The sequence below is a fragment of the Geotrypetes seraphini genome, chromosome 4 (assembly GCF_902459505.1).
Source record: "Geotrypetes seraphini chromosome 4, aGeoSer1.1, whole genome shotgun sequence".
NCBI classification, from domain to species: domain Eukaryota; kingdom Metazoa; phylum Chordata; class Amphibia; order Gymnophiona; family Dermophiidae; genus Geotrypetes; species Geotrypetes seraphini.
Window position 1 is genome coordinate 15,450,986 of NC_047087.1, and position 12,945 is coordinate 15,463,930.

Below are 12,945 nucleotides of genomic sequence, written 5' to 3' on the forward strand. Positions count from 1 at the left end.
TAGAGGTATAATCAAAGCTGATGTGGTCTGAGTGAAGGTGTAACCTAATGGTTTAAATACAAGGTTTGAATCCCACTTCTGCACTTTTTTTTGGGGGGGAGGGGGTGACTTGGGTAAGCTACTTAACCCTATATTGTCTCAACTATAAAAATGACCTTACTGCTATATTGACCCGTAAATGGCCTCAATTTTTGGATATATGGGGCCGATATTTGGAGGTAGAGGAGGGTAAAAAGGATTTTTAGGAGTTATGACTGTTAGGGAGGGTTGAGGGGACTTTCTTTATAGGGAGGACGGGGATTTCTTTTTCTTTCTGCTGGTGGGAGGGGGGTGAGTTGACTGTGTGGTGAGGTATCAGGGTTTGGTATTGGTGGTGGTTGTCTCGCTGTTACTGGGGGTGGGTGGGGTGGACAGTTCCCATGGTTGGGCCTGTCTGGGGGGCAAAGCAGATGTGCTATTGTTTGAGAAACACGCTGTTGGCATGCTTTGTGCCTGATGATTTCCACTTGTACTTGTGTATTGTTTGGCTTTATAAATAAAGAACTACAAAAAAAAAATAAAAAAAAATTACCTTGAAAGCTTCAAGAGAGCCAGGGAAATTGAGGGGATGCTGAAAAGTTGTCAGCCAAAACCAACAAAGTTGAGGTAGTCTCCATCGAGGACAGTTAGGGCTCCTTTTACTAAGGTGTGCTAAGGTGCGCTAAGGTGAGCTAGGGCTTTAACACGTGGAATAGCGCATGCTACACTACCGCGCACGCTCAACCTTAATGCCAGCATCGAGTTGGCGTTAGTTCTAGAAGCGTACCGGGCGGTAATGTCCTGCATGCGCTAAAAACGCTAGCGCACCTTAAGAAAAGGAGCCCTTAGTCCAGCAATTTTCCATTTTTTTTTTAGTTCTGCATTGTTCTGACAGAACGAAAAAAAAAAAAAAAAGTGGAAAATCTAGCCCTCGACGGAGACTGCCTCAGCTTTGACGGTTGGGCTGAGAACTTTTCAGCGGCCCCTCGTAAAGCTTCTCTTTCTACAATCAGCGAGTTATCTAGAACTCTTAGGTCCCTTCAAAATAACCGACTGGTTTTGCCGACCAGCAAGGTTGCCAAGTGGGAATTTGCTAGGAGCCAAGCCTTTTATTTTCTAGTGCCAAAGCTCTGCAACCAGCTTCCACGCAATTTGTGCTTGTAGGCCAATGACATAGCTCTTCAAGACTGTCCCCTCTTTCACTAAACCGCGATAGTGGTTATTAGCACAGGGAGCCACGCGGAATGCTCCGCGCCCCTCCCGATGCTCACAGAGTTCCTAGTATTAGCAATATTATATTAGGCCATCCAATAACTGGAGACTAATGTAATAACTTCAACGTCGAAAACTTCCAGTACTTTTTAAGATCAGTTTATCACGATAGTGATCCTCAGAGGGTTAAGCTATCCCAAATGGTTCATATGATATACATCATTGAACCTGATCTTCATTGGATCAACTTTTTTTATTTTAATTTTTATACTTTTTTTCAATGTGTTTCAATGTATTTTCTACTTATTATTTCAACAGTTTCCTTTATTTTTGTTCATATTCATAATTTTTAAGAGTACTTAGCTTGAATGCAACAGCAAGTCTTAAGGGAGCGCCAACATGCTCGTGTTTCAAATCATTTTCGTCAGGGTTGAGGCTCCCGGTATTAAATTATCATGCGCTCAAGAGATCGCTCCTCTCCATAAGATGTGAACCATTGGGGTCGCTTAACCCTCTGAGGATCACTATCATGATAAATTGATCTTAAAAAGTACTGAAAGTTTTCGACATAGAGTTCCTAGAGCATCGGGAGCAGCGCAAAGCATTCAACGTGGCTCCCTGTGCTAATAACCGCCATCTTGGTTTAGTAAAAAAAACAAAAGGGGGTGGGGATATGTTCAAAATTTTTTTTTTCCCAACGAGCTCTTGGTGTAGATCCTGCACAGGTGACGCGTTTATTGAATCCTGCGGTGAAAGGAAGAGGCGACCGTGTGCTATCATTCAACAACCCTTTGTTGGTCGGCGTTAAGGACAACAGCAGTTGAGCACTTCTCCTGAAGAAGCCAATGCAGGGTGAAACGGATTTGGCTTCCTTCGGGATCAAAAGATAAGGCCCAAATTCTGTAACCGGCGCCTATTTCGGAGGCGCCAACTAGATAAGCCCAATTAAGCTTTTTCATCAGCAATAACTGAAACTTAGGTGCCTATCAAGAAAGAGCGATTATGGAACAAGGCGCCTCTAAAAATTTAGGTGGCCTTCAAAAAAATAGGCGCTATGCACGTTAGGTGTGGGCGTGGCTTCGTGTTAGGCGCCTTGTTACTGAATCGGCTCTCTTACGCATGCTTAAGCGCTCGCCTGGCCGCCTAACTTTTAGTTGTGCCTAGAGCTGGTCTATTTATTGGACGCCTTCCAAATAGGTGCCGCTCAGCGCAATCCACTAAACGGCAGCCCATTGTACTTGAATCGCGCTCAATGGTGCCTAATTTGGCACCTAACTTTTGGGCGCTTCTTATAGAATTTGCCCCTAAGTGCCTGGTTCTCTGCGTTCTGTCGAAATTGGCCGTACATTGCAAAGCTTAGCTGGCTGATTTTGAATCCGGCTGCAGATCCTCCGGGAATCACACGAGAGTTGATTAGCATTTAAAAATCGATGTTATAACAATTGATTCACCAAGAAAGTACAAGAAAAATCTGAAGGGATTTTTGGAAAAAAAGGAATTAAAAATAGTAGGCTCCTTTTACAAAGGTGCGCTAGGGTTTTTAGCGCGCGCACCGGATTAGCGTGCTATAACTCAAGAGGAGGTGGTAGCGGTTAGCACGTGCTATTCCGCGTGCTAAGGCCCTAACGCACCTTTGTAAAAGGAGCTCAATATTTATATCTAACAGAGGTTTTTACATTACATTAGTGAATTCTATTCCGCTTGTACCTTGCGGTTCAAAGCGGATTACATTCGAAGAGAGCTGGACGTTTCCAGGAGGTTGCATTACATTGGAAAAAAATTTCAGGTTACGTTACATAGATAAGTAACCGGCTTCCTTACAATGGTGGATAGTTGGTTTCAGGTAGGAGATATTAGGATTCTGGTTGATGACTTGGGTATTTGGTACTTTTTGGGGCGTTGAAGATGTGGGTTATACATGGGAGATAGTACCCTGACACCTCTTAATGGTGGTTTTCAATTGACGTAGCACCAGGGGCTCTTTGAGGTCTTTTTTTCCTCGGTTGGGATCAAATTGTACATCATTTGCCACAATTAGTGTTCATCATTTATAATAATAATAATAATAACAACTTTATTTTGTATACCGCAATACCACAAGCAGTTCAGAGCGGTTTACCGAGGAAGAGACTGTACACAGACAGCGATGTTACAGAGAAAGACGTTCAAATTACATTAGCAAGCCAAGAGTAGTCAAGATTTATCCGGAAGCATTTCAACGATACAGCAGGCAGGAAAGGAGTCAGAGAAATTTATCAAAGAGATGGGTTTTAATTGATTTCCTGAAGGTTTGGTAGGAGGGTGCATTTGAAATAAAGGTGGTTGGACATTTATTCCATTTGCCTGCTTGGAATGATAATGATCTATCAAGGAATCTCTTGTAGATACAGCCCTTCAAGGATGGAAAAGCAAACAGGTAGGCACTACGTGTGCAAGTGGGGCCTGGAAATTCAAAATGGTGCGACAGGTAGATTGGGGATGAACCTGTTATGGTTTTGAAGCAGAGGCAGGCAAACTTGAAAATGACCCTTGCCTCCATCGGCAGCCAGTGTCGTTTTTTTGTCATACGGGCTCACATGATCCGATTTTTTGAGACCATAAATGAGACGGACGGCAGCATTCTGAATGACTCTCAATCGTTATACATTACCTAGAAATGAGCATGTGACCATTAATTTGGAAAATGGAAAAATTGGCCATTTTCCAGCAACAGGAAAAGTAGCCTTGCCAAGAAGGAGAGATCCGCATAAGGGGGTACTCTAAAGCCGCTTTTTGACGCAGTTTAGTAAAAGGACTTCCTAGTGAACCTGAATGTAATTTACAGTGAATTATTACTGAAGAAGAGCAAAAATCTTCTCCACACCATATCTAATTGCGGACTTTCCCAGCACAGCCTCAAGTTCATTCGGTGATTCCAGAAGTGGAATGGCCCATTGCGCAGCTGACAGAGGGACAATGACCTCTTCTCCTTGCACTGGCTCTGACCCGGAGGGCAGGATTCTGCTGGGGCTAGGCTCTTCCTTGTGCCGATTGCCCCTTGCAGTCAAGGAAAAGCAGAAAATTTTAAGCCAGCAAACTCCATCACCGTAATGGAGAAATCCACTTTCGTGCCCTTGAGAGCAACAAGGTGTTTTAAGTATTCAGGACAGTTTTTACTCAATGTCATGTGACAAAATGTTGAATATAAGGAAGAGATTTATTAAACAGATGGTAATATCGAGACTGTGAAGGAGGAACAAAAGGGTCCTTTTAATATGATATGTTAATAAAGTTAGGCCCCCTTTCATTATCATTAGTCCGCAATTTTATTTACTACTAGTCTTTAAGCCCGTGCTTAAATGGGTGCTGGAATAGATGTGTCTGTCTGTCTGTGTTTCTTTATCTCTCTCTCCTTGGCCGCTGTCTATGTCCTTCTGTCTTCCCCCCCCCCACTGAGCAAAGCTGTCTGCCCCCAGCACACACCTCTCCCCAAAGCAACCCCTTTCCCTCTCCCTAACTGTCTCTCCATGGCCCTCTTCTGTCTTCCCCCCAGAGCAAAGCTGTTTGCCCCAAGCACACCCCTCCCCCCCAAAGCAGCCTCCTTTCCCTCTCTCTTTCTCTCCATGGCCCCTTCTGTCTTCCCCCCCAAAGCAGCCCCCTTTCCCTCTCCCTGTCTCTCCATGGCCCCTTCTGTCTTCCCTCCAGAGCAAAGCTGTCTTCCCAAGCACACCTCCCCCCCCAAAGCAGCCCCTTTTCCCTCTCCCTATCTCTCCATGGCCCCATCTGTCTCCCCCAGCACACTCCTCCCCCCAAAGCAGCCCCCTTTCCCTCTCCTCCTGGCCCCCTGTATTGATCCCCTTCTTACCCTCCCTTCATCCCGGTGTCTTCTGGCCTGCTCCTCTTCAAAGCAGCCTGCGATCGTGGTGGCCGGCTTTAGCGAACCTCGCAGGCCGCTCTCCAACTCGGTAGCACATTCCCTGTGAGGTTCTTTAAAGCCGGCCACGATCGCAGGCTGCTCTGAAGAGGAGGATCAGCGGCGGCAGCGGTAGCGGTGAGCGAGGGTGGGAGGTGTGTTCCCTGCCAAGGACGCGGGCAGGGAGAGAGCTTGCCTGCGCTTCCTCGCAGCAGCAGTTGGTGAGTGAGGGCGGGAGGAGGGGAGTGGCCAGAATGTTCCCTGCCACCGGGTTCTAAAATGGAACATGGCCACGGATCACACACCACAGCGGCAGGGATCACGCTGTTTTAACAGTGCATGCGCAGGTAAACTTTTTTTATATAGGATGATCTGAATATTCGAGAAACTCTACTGACATATGCCGATGACATTTTCATATTACTCGAGGTTGATCCAGATCTCATTAATTTGTCACGACGCCCACCTACAAAACATTCAGGAAAGAACTGAAAACCATACTAGTTATAAAATTTGTCAAATGATCTAACCAAACCGTATCGACCCTTCCCAGATCCTGACGTAAACTATAGCTATCAACCTTGTAATCTTCCTGGGAAAGGCCAGGCTAATTTCTTGTTGTAAACCACCTAGAACTGAGAGGTATTGGTGGGATAGAAGACACCAATGTAATGCAATATAAATCATTGTATTACTAAACTCCAGTCCTGGGCATCGATGGTCCAGATGAAACTTAATGCTGCAAAAACAAAACTTCTGTGGCTAGGCCAGGGGTGGGCAACTCCAGTCCTCGAGGGCCGGAATCCAGTGGGGTTTTCAGGATTTCCCTAATGAATATGCATGAGATCTATTTGCATGCACTGCTTTCAATGCATATTCATTGGGGAAATCCTGAAAACCTCACTGGATTCTGGTCCTCAAGGACTGGAGTTGTCCACCCCTGGGCTAGGCCCTCATTTAGACAACTTCCCTTCCGCTGTGATCTTGGACTCTGGTGAGCCTTTGAAAATTGAATTCTCTTCATTCATACTGGGTGTCTTTATTGATTCCTCTCTTACATTTAATTTATAACTTTTTATTTAAGAAATCAAATAAGTATACAATAATATAATACAATAAGATATTCATTACAATTATATTCACAATACTAATTTTTCATACAGATTTCTATCATTCCTCTAAAATATATTTCCATATTACCTATTACATACCTCTATACATTCCCCCTATTCCCATCCCCCTTCCCTACAGAAAAATGTTGTTGATGAACAAGGGAATTGATTTTTAATAAAAAATCAAAAATCTTTCCTCTAGAGCACGAAATATGATTCTTAATGTTTTATATTGAAGCTTTGGAAACATTCATTGCATTTCAACACCTGGTAATTTGTGTCACCTTTCCTTCTGGGGGGAGGGGAGGGAATGGGAGGGATGATAGTAATTTGTATGGAAATACTTGAATTGTATATTTGCTAAATTCATTCATTACAATGTTATAATTGAAATAAAAACAATGGGGGTGTAGGGTAGAGAATGACACGGTGACAAAATTTGTCACCGTCCCCGTCCCCGCGGATAACCGCGGGAAATAATCCCATGTCATTTTCTAGTGTCTATTTCAATCTCAGTCCTTCTACACCAGTATTCTTCAAAGCAAAGCTTGCGGGTCAGTGGTTGTGGCCATTCATACTCTGATTCTTATGGGAGCCAAGGATAATGAAGCTATTGTGACATCACTGATGTGATTGGCTTTTAGGCACTGGTGGAATGAGGCATTATGACATCACAAGCTCAGCTCTGGAATGTTGCTACTCAACCTCGGTCCTTCTACACCAGCATTCTTCAAAGCAAAGCTTGCGGGTCAGTGGCTGTGGCCATTCATACTCTGATTCTTCCCTCTCTCCTTAAAGAATGACATGAAGATGGTTTCCCGCGGTTATCCATGGGGACGGGAACGGTGATGAATTTTGTCACCGTGTCATTCTGTACCTTACACCCCCATTGTTTTTATTTCAATTATAACATTGTAATGAATGAATTAAGCAAATATACAATTCAAGTATTTCCATACAAATTACTATCATCCCTCCCATTCCCTCCCCTCCCCCAGAAGGAAAGCTGACACAAATTACCAGGTGTTGAAATGCAATGAATGTTTCCAAAGCTTCAATATAAAACATTAAGAATCATATTTCGTGCTCTAGAGGAAAGTTTTTTGATTTTTTATTAAAAATCAATTCCCTTGTTCATCAACAACATTTTTCTGTTCTGGTTCAATCAGTTGTTCTGGCCCGTCTGGATTACTGCAATGCGATGTACTTGGGTTTAACTAAGGTCAGCTTGTAAAGACTCCAGTTGATTGAAAACACTGCTGCCAGACTCATTTTTGGTAAGAGTAAATTTGAACACATGTCTCCATTGCTCAAAGAATTACATTGGCTTCCAGTTCATCTTAGAAATCATTGCGTTTAAGATCCTCTTTGGCATTTTTATCCCTCTTATTTGGAATGTATACAGATCACACCTTGGAAGAAGCTCTTAAAGATTGAAACTTTCCCTTCTTTTAACCCTTTCAGGACCATAAGGATCTTAGGCCAATTTTTGTGGTTTTGACGACATTTTTATGGTAAAAAGGGCTTGCAGATGCCAAAACATTGATTTTTTTTGTGAAATATCATTATTTTTATTTAAAAAAATCACACTTCTGGCTTATGGACAGTGTGGCAAGTGAATCTTCTCGTCAATCTGGCAACGACGCTAATGAATGAATGTTGGAACCAGTTTGTTTACATAAAGGCAGTATCATATGGAATCCGTACATATCAAATTTAGAACTGTAGACTATCCCAATCAAAATGTATAGGATTTTAAAGTTATGGGACAAATATGTCCCTTGGTCCTGAAAGGGTTAAGGGTAAATCCAAAGCTCTGTCAGTATGAAAGAGAAAGATTGACTAAATTTTCTGAGAGATTTGGATTTGCCAAATCCTCTAAGAAGTATAAATCCTTTTCTTTCGTTTCGGAAAGTTTTAAAGACATTTCTCTTTGCTAAACATTTTGGAAATTAGTTATATTTGTACCCAGTCTATTCTTTTTTTCTTCCCACTGTTAACCGAGTTGCGCTCCCATATAAGTTTTAGTTTAGTTTAGATCAAGCTGCGATAGAGAATTTTAGCGCTGGCCGGTGAGGTAAATGCTCCAGGACTCATAAGAATAATCTTTCTGGGTCGGACCAATGGTCCATCAAGCCCAGCAGCCTGTTCTCTCGATGGCTAATCCACGTCCCTAGTACCTGGCCAAAACCCAAAGAGTAGCAACATTCCATGTTATCCGTGGCTTTCATAAAAGTTTTCAAAGACATTGAAAAAAATCTATTCTTGGGCATTCTCCATGACCGTCGGAGCAACACAGAGCATCGAGTGCACCAGCTGTTGCTAAAAAACCTATTTTGTTGGCTCACAATTTATCTAATGTACCTGGGGCAATGGAGGATTGAGTGACCTGCCCATGGTCACAAGGAACAGCAAGGGATTTGAACCCACAACCTCAGGGTGCTGAATCTGTAGCTCTAACCACAAGGCCACTCCTTCTTCCTCCTTTGATATTACTGGAACATAGACCGTAGAAGTCTACCCAGTACTTTTCTTAGGTTCTAATTACTGTAGATGCCATCAGCTAACTCCAGCCAATTCAAACCACTCAGGATTTTATAGATCTTGATTTTATAGATCTTGATTGCTCCCCCTTCTGCTTCTATTCCTTTCTCTCCTCTCTTCTACCTTCCAAAGTATTTAGATCAATGCTGTCTTATTAAAATGTTTATTTTTATTTTTTAATTTTTCCTCTATCTCTACTTTTCACTTTTCTATTACCCTCCAGGTACTTTAGTTAGATTGTGAGCCTTCGGGACAGTAAGGGAATTTTTCAAGTACCTTTCTTATTTCTAATCTTAATGTATATTTTCTGTAAACCGCTTAGAACCTAACGGATGTAGCGGTATATAAGAAATAAATTACATTACATTACATTACATTATCCCTCAGCTCTGTCTTTTCCAAGCTGAAGAGCCCTAACCTCTTTAAACATCTCTTTTTTGTCAGAGGAGTTCATCCCCTTTATCATTTTGGCCACTCTTCTTTGAACCCTTTTTAATTCCACCGTAAATCTTTTGAGACATGGCGACCAGAGTTGAGCATATTACTCAAGGTGAGGTTGCACCATGGAGCGATGGAGGAATTATAATAATCTTGGTGGTCTTTTCCATCCTTTTCCTTATAATTCCTAGCATCCTGATTGCTTTTTTTTTTTTTGGGGGGGGGGAGGCAGTGCCACCACACACTGTGGAAAAGATTTAAACATGTCTACAATGACACCTAGATCTTTTTATTTGGGTGCTGACTCCTAAGGTGGACCCTAGCATCAGATAGCATAACATAACATACCGGTAATTCTTTATTTATGTAATGCACATATGTTCTTATACTTAAAAATTGTATGTTCTTATATTTTGGAAAAATTGCAAGCCGTGGAATTAAGGGTGAAATACGTGGATGAAAAACTGGTTGGCGAATAGGAAACAGAGTGGGGGGTAAATGGACAATACTCGGACTGGAAAAGCGTCATGAGTGGAGTGCCACAGGGTTCTGTGCTTGGACCTGTGCTCTTCAACATATTTATAAACGACCTGGAAATTGGTACGACGAGTGAGGTGATTAAATTTGCAGACGATACGAAGTTATTCAGAGTAGTGAAGACACAGAAGAATTGCGCAAACCTGCAATGTGACATAAACATGCTCAGGAAATGGGCCGTGACATGGCAAATGAGGTTTAACGTGGGTAAGTGTAAGGTAACAAAAATCTTATACACGAATACAGGATGTCCGATGCAGTACTCGGAGAGACCCCCCCCCCCCCCCAGGAAAGAGACTTAGGAGTACTGGTTGACAAGTCAATGAAGCTGTCCACGCAATGCTAGGAATGATTAAGAAGGGGATCACAAACAGATTGGAGAAGGTTATCATGCTGCAGTACCGGACCATGATACGCCCCCACCTGGAATATTGCGTCCAGCACTGGTCGCCGTCCTTGAAGAAGGACATGGTACTACTCAAAAGGGTCCTGAGAAGAGCAACTAAAATGGTTAAGGAGCTGAAGGAGTAGCTGTACAATGAGAGATTAGAGAAACTGATCCTCTTCTCTCTTAAAAAGAGGAGACTGAGAGGGGACATGATCAAAATAATGAAGGAATAGACTTAGTAGATAAATCTGGATGCCAGGTATCGCACGGTGCATCATAAGGGGTTTGAGGGCTCCCAGCTCTCCCATCAGTCACTGTTGGTCGAGTCCTCCCTCAAGCGATCTCATCCGTCCCAGGTGTATGCCTCGGTGCCTCCGGGCCGAGAGGGGAGGACCATGGATAAGTTCGGGAGGCGCATCTACCAGAACTCGATGATGGCTTCCCGAGTTCTCAATTACACCTTCCATTTTGCCACCTATTTGGAGTTCTTCCTTCCAGTGCTTCGGAAGTTTACGCCTTACATCGACTCTCAGGCTCGTTTTGAATACGAGGAGGTCGTCGCCTCGCTGTCCCAGCTGCGTCTTCAATTGATGCAATCCTCATATGATGCGTTTGAGCTCTCATGCACTGCAGCATGCAGCCCCGCCTTAAACCCGCGGGCTCGCACTGGAGGGAAGGCGGCAGAACCAGGGGGAGCAGAGAGGACATGTCAGGCAGGCATTCGGGGAAGGCAAGCCCAGGGGTGCAGGACCGCGAGAGCCTGGGCAGACAGATCGGGGCAGGCAGCTCGAAACAGGCAGATCAGGGCTGCAGGAGGCGTTCGGGGCTGCAGGAGATCGTGGCTGACAGGGCAGAGAGCAGGGCTTCAATAGAACAGGAGAGTCAGAAGTACGTTTTCAAGTGCTCCCAGCAGTCGCTTCTTTCGTTGATCAGCCAGCCCTTTCACGTGAAATTTTGTGTAGTGAATCGCGTCACTGTCCAATTTGCATGCATTTCTCCTCATTTGCATGCACGGATTCGAAGCGGATCGCAGGAGAGGTAAGTGAATCAGGCCGAAGGGAAATTTGCTCGTACACGATCGGTTTGCTTTGCGAATCTAGCCTATATATCTTTTGTACGTTTGATATCTGGTCCCCTTTAATGTTGTAAAAAAAAAAAATAAAAAAATTTTTTATCAGTGTTCATCGCTTTAAAATGTGAATAAGCAATTTGTCAAATCTATATATATAAAATCGGATGTATGTATGTATGTGCCGCGATCACGCAAAAACGGCTTGACCGATTTGAACGAAACTTGGTATGCAGATCCCTCACTACCTGGGGTGATATGTTCTGGGGGTCTCGCAGCCCACAACTCTATGTTGCTTGCTCAAGGGTGGGTTCACCCAAGAATTTATATGTTCTTGCTCCAGGAGGTGAAACTAAAATTGTTGTTTATAATCACGTTTTGCGTTAGTTGTATTGTATTCATTTTGTCAAATATTTCACTTTATAATTTGAATATTGTACTTTTTATTAAGCTGTAAAACAATAATTTCATTCACCACCATAAAGTATCTTTATTTCAATCCGTTTACTGTGTTATTGCTATTATTAAATACCCGTGCAACGCCGGGGCATCAGCTAGTTTTAAATAAAACTTGAAAAAAACTTGAAACTATCTCACTTATCTTCAGTAATATTGACGAAAGCTTCAATGAATCACATTCGGGTTAAGGATATAGTAACCAACACGACTCATGTTTTGCGTTAGCCGCTGTTTCAAGGTGTATCCCCTTTTTTAATGGCACATAAGAACGTATGAATTGCCATACTGGGACAGACTGACGGTCCATCAAACCCGGTATCCTGTTTCCAACAGTGGCCAACCCAGGTCCCAAGTACCAGGCAGAAACCCAAAGAGTGGCAACATTCCAGAGCTGAGACTGTCTGTGATGTCATAATGCCTCATTCCACCAATGCCTAAGAGGCAACCTCACCAGTGATGTCATATACAGTACTTGGCTCACATAAGAACATATGAGTTGCCATACTGGGACAGAATAAAGGTCCATCAAGCCCAGTATCCTGTTTCCAACAGTGGCTAACTCAGGTCCTAAGTACCTAGCTAGATCTCAAGTAGTAAAACTGATTTTATGCTGCTTATCCTAGGAATAAGCAGTGGATTTCCCCAAGCCATCTCAATAATGGCCTATGGACTTGACTTTTAGGAAATTGTCCAAGCCTTTTTTAAACCCCGCTAAGCTTACTGATTTCACCACATTCTCCAACAATGAATTCCAGAGTTTAATTACACGTTGTGTGAAGAAATATTTTCTCCAGGTTGTTTTAAATCTACTACTTAGTAGCTTTATCGCATGTCCCCTAGTCCTAGTATTTTTGGAAAGAGTGAACGAGCGATTCACATCTACACTTTCCACTCCACTCCTTATTTTGTAGACCTCAATCATATCACCCCTGAGCCGTTTCTTCTCCAAGCTGAAGCGCCCTAGCCGCTTTAGCTAGAGAATGACACGGTGACAAAATTCATCACCGTTCCTGTCCCTGCGGGTAACTGCGGGAAACCATCTTCATGTCATTCTTTAAGGAGAGAGGGAAGAATCAGTGTATGAATGGCCACAACCACTGACCCTCAAGCCTTACATTGAAGAATGCTGGTGTAGAAGGACTGAGGTTGAAACAGACACTAAAGAATGACAGTCTCTGGTATCCAGAGCAGATACTGTGATGTCATAATGCCTCATTCCACCAGTGCCTAAGAGCCAATCACATCAGTGATGTCACAATGGCTTCATTATCCTTGG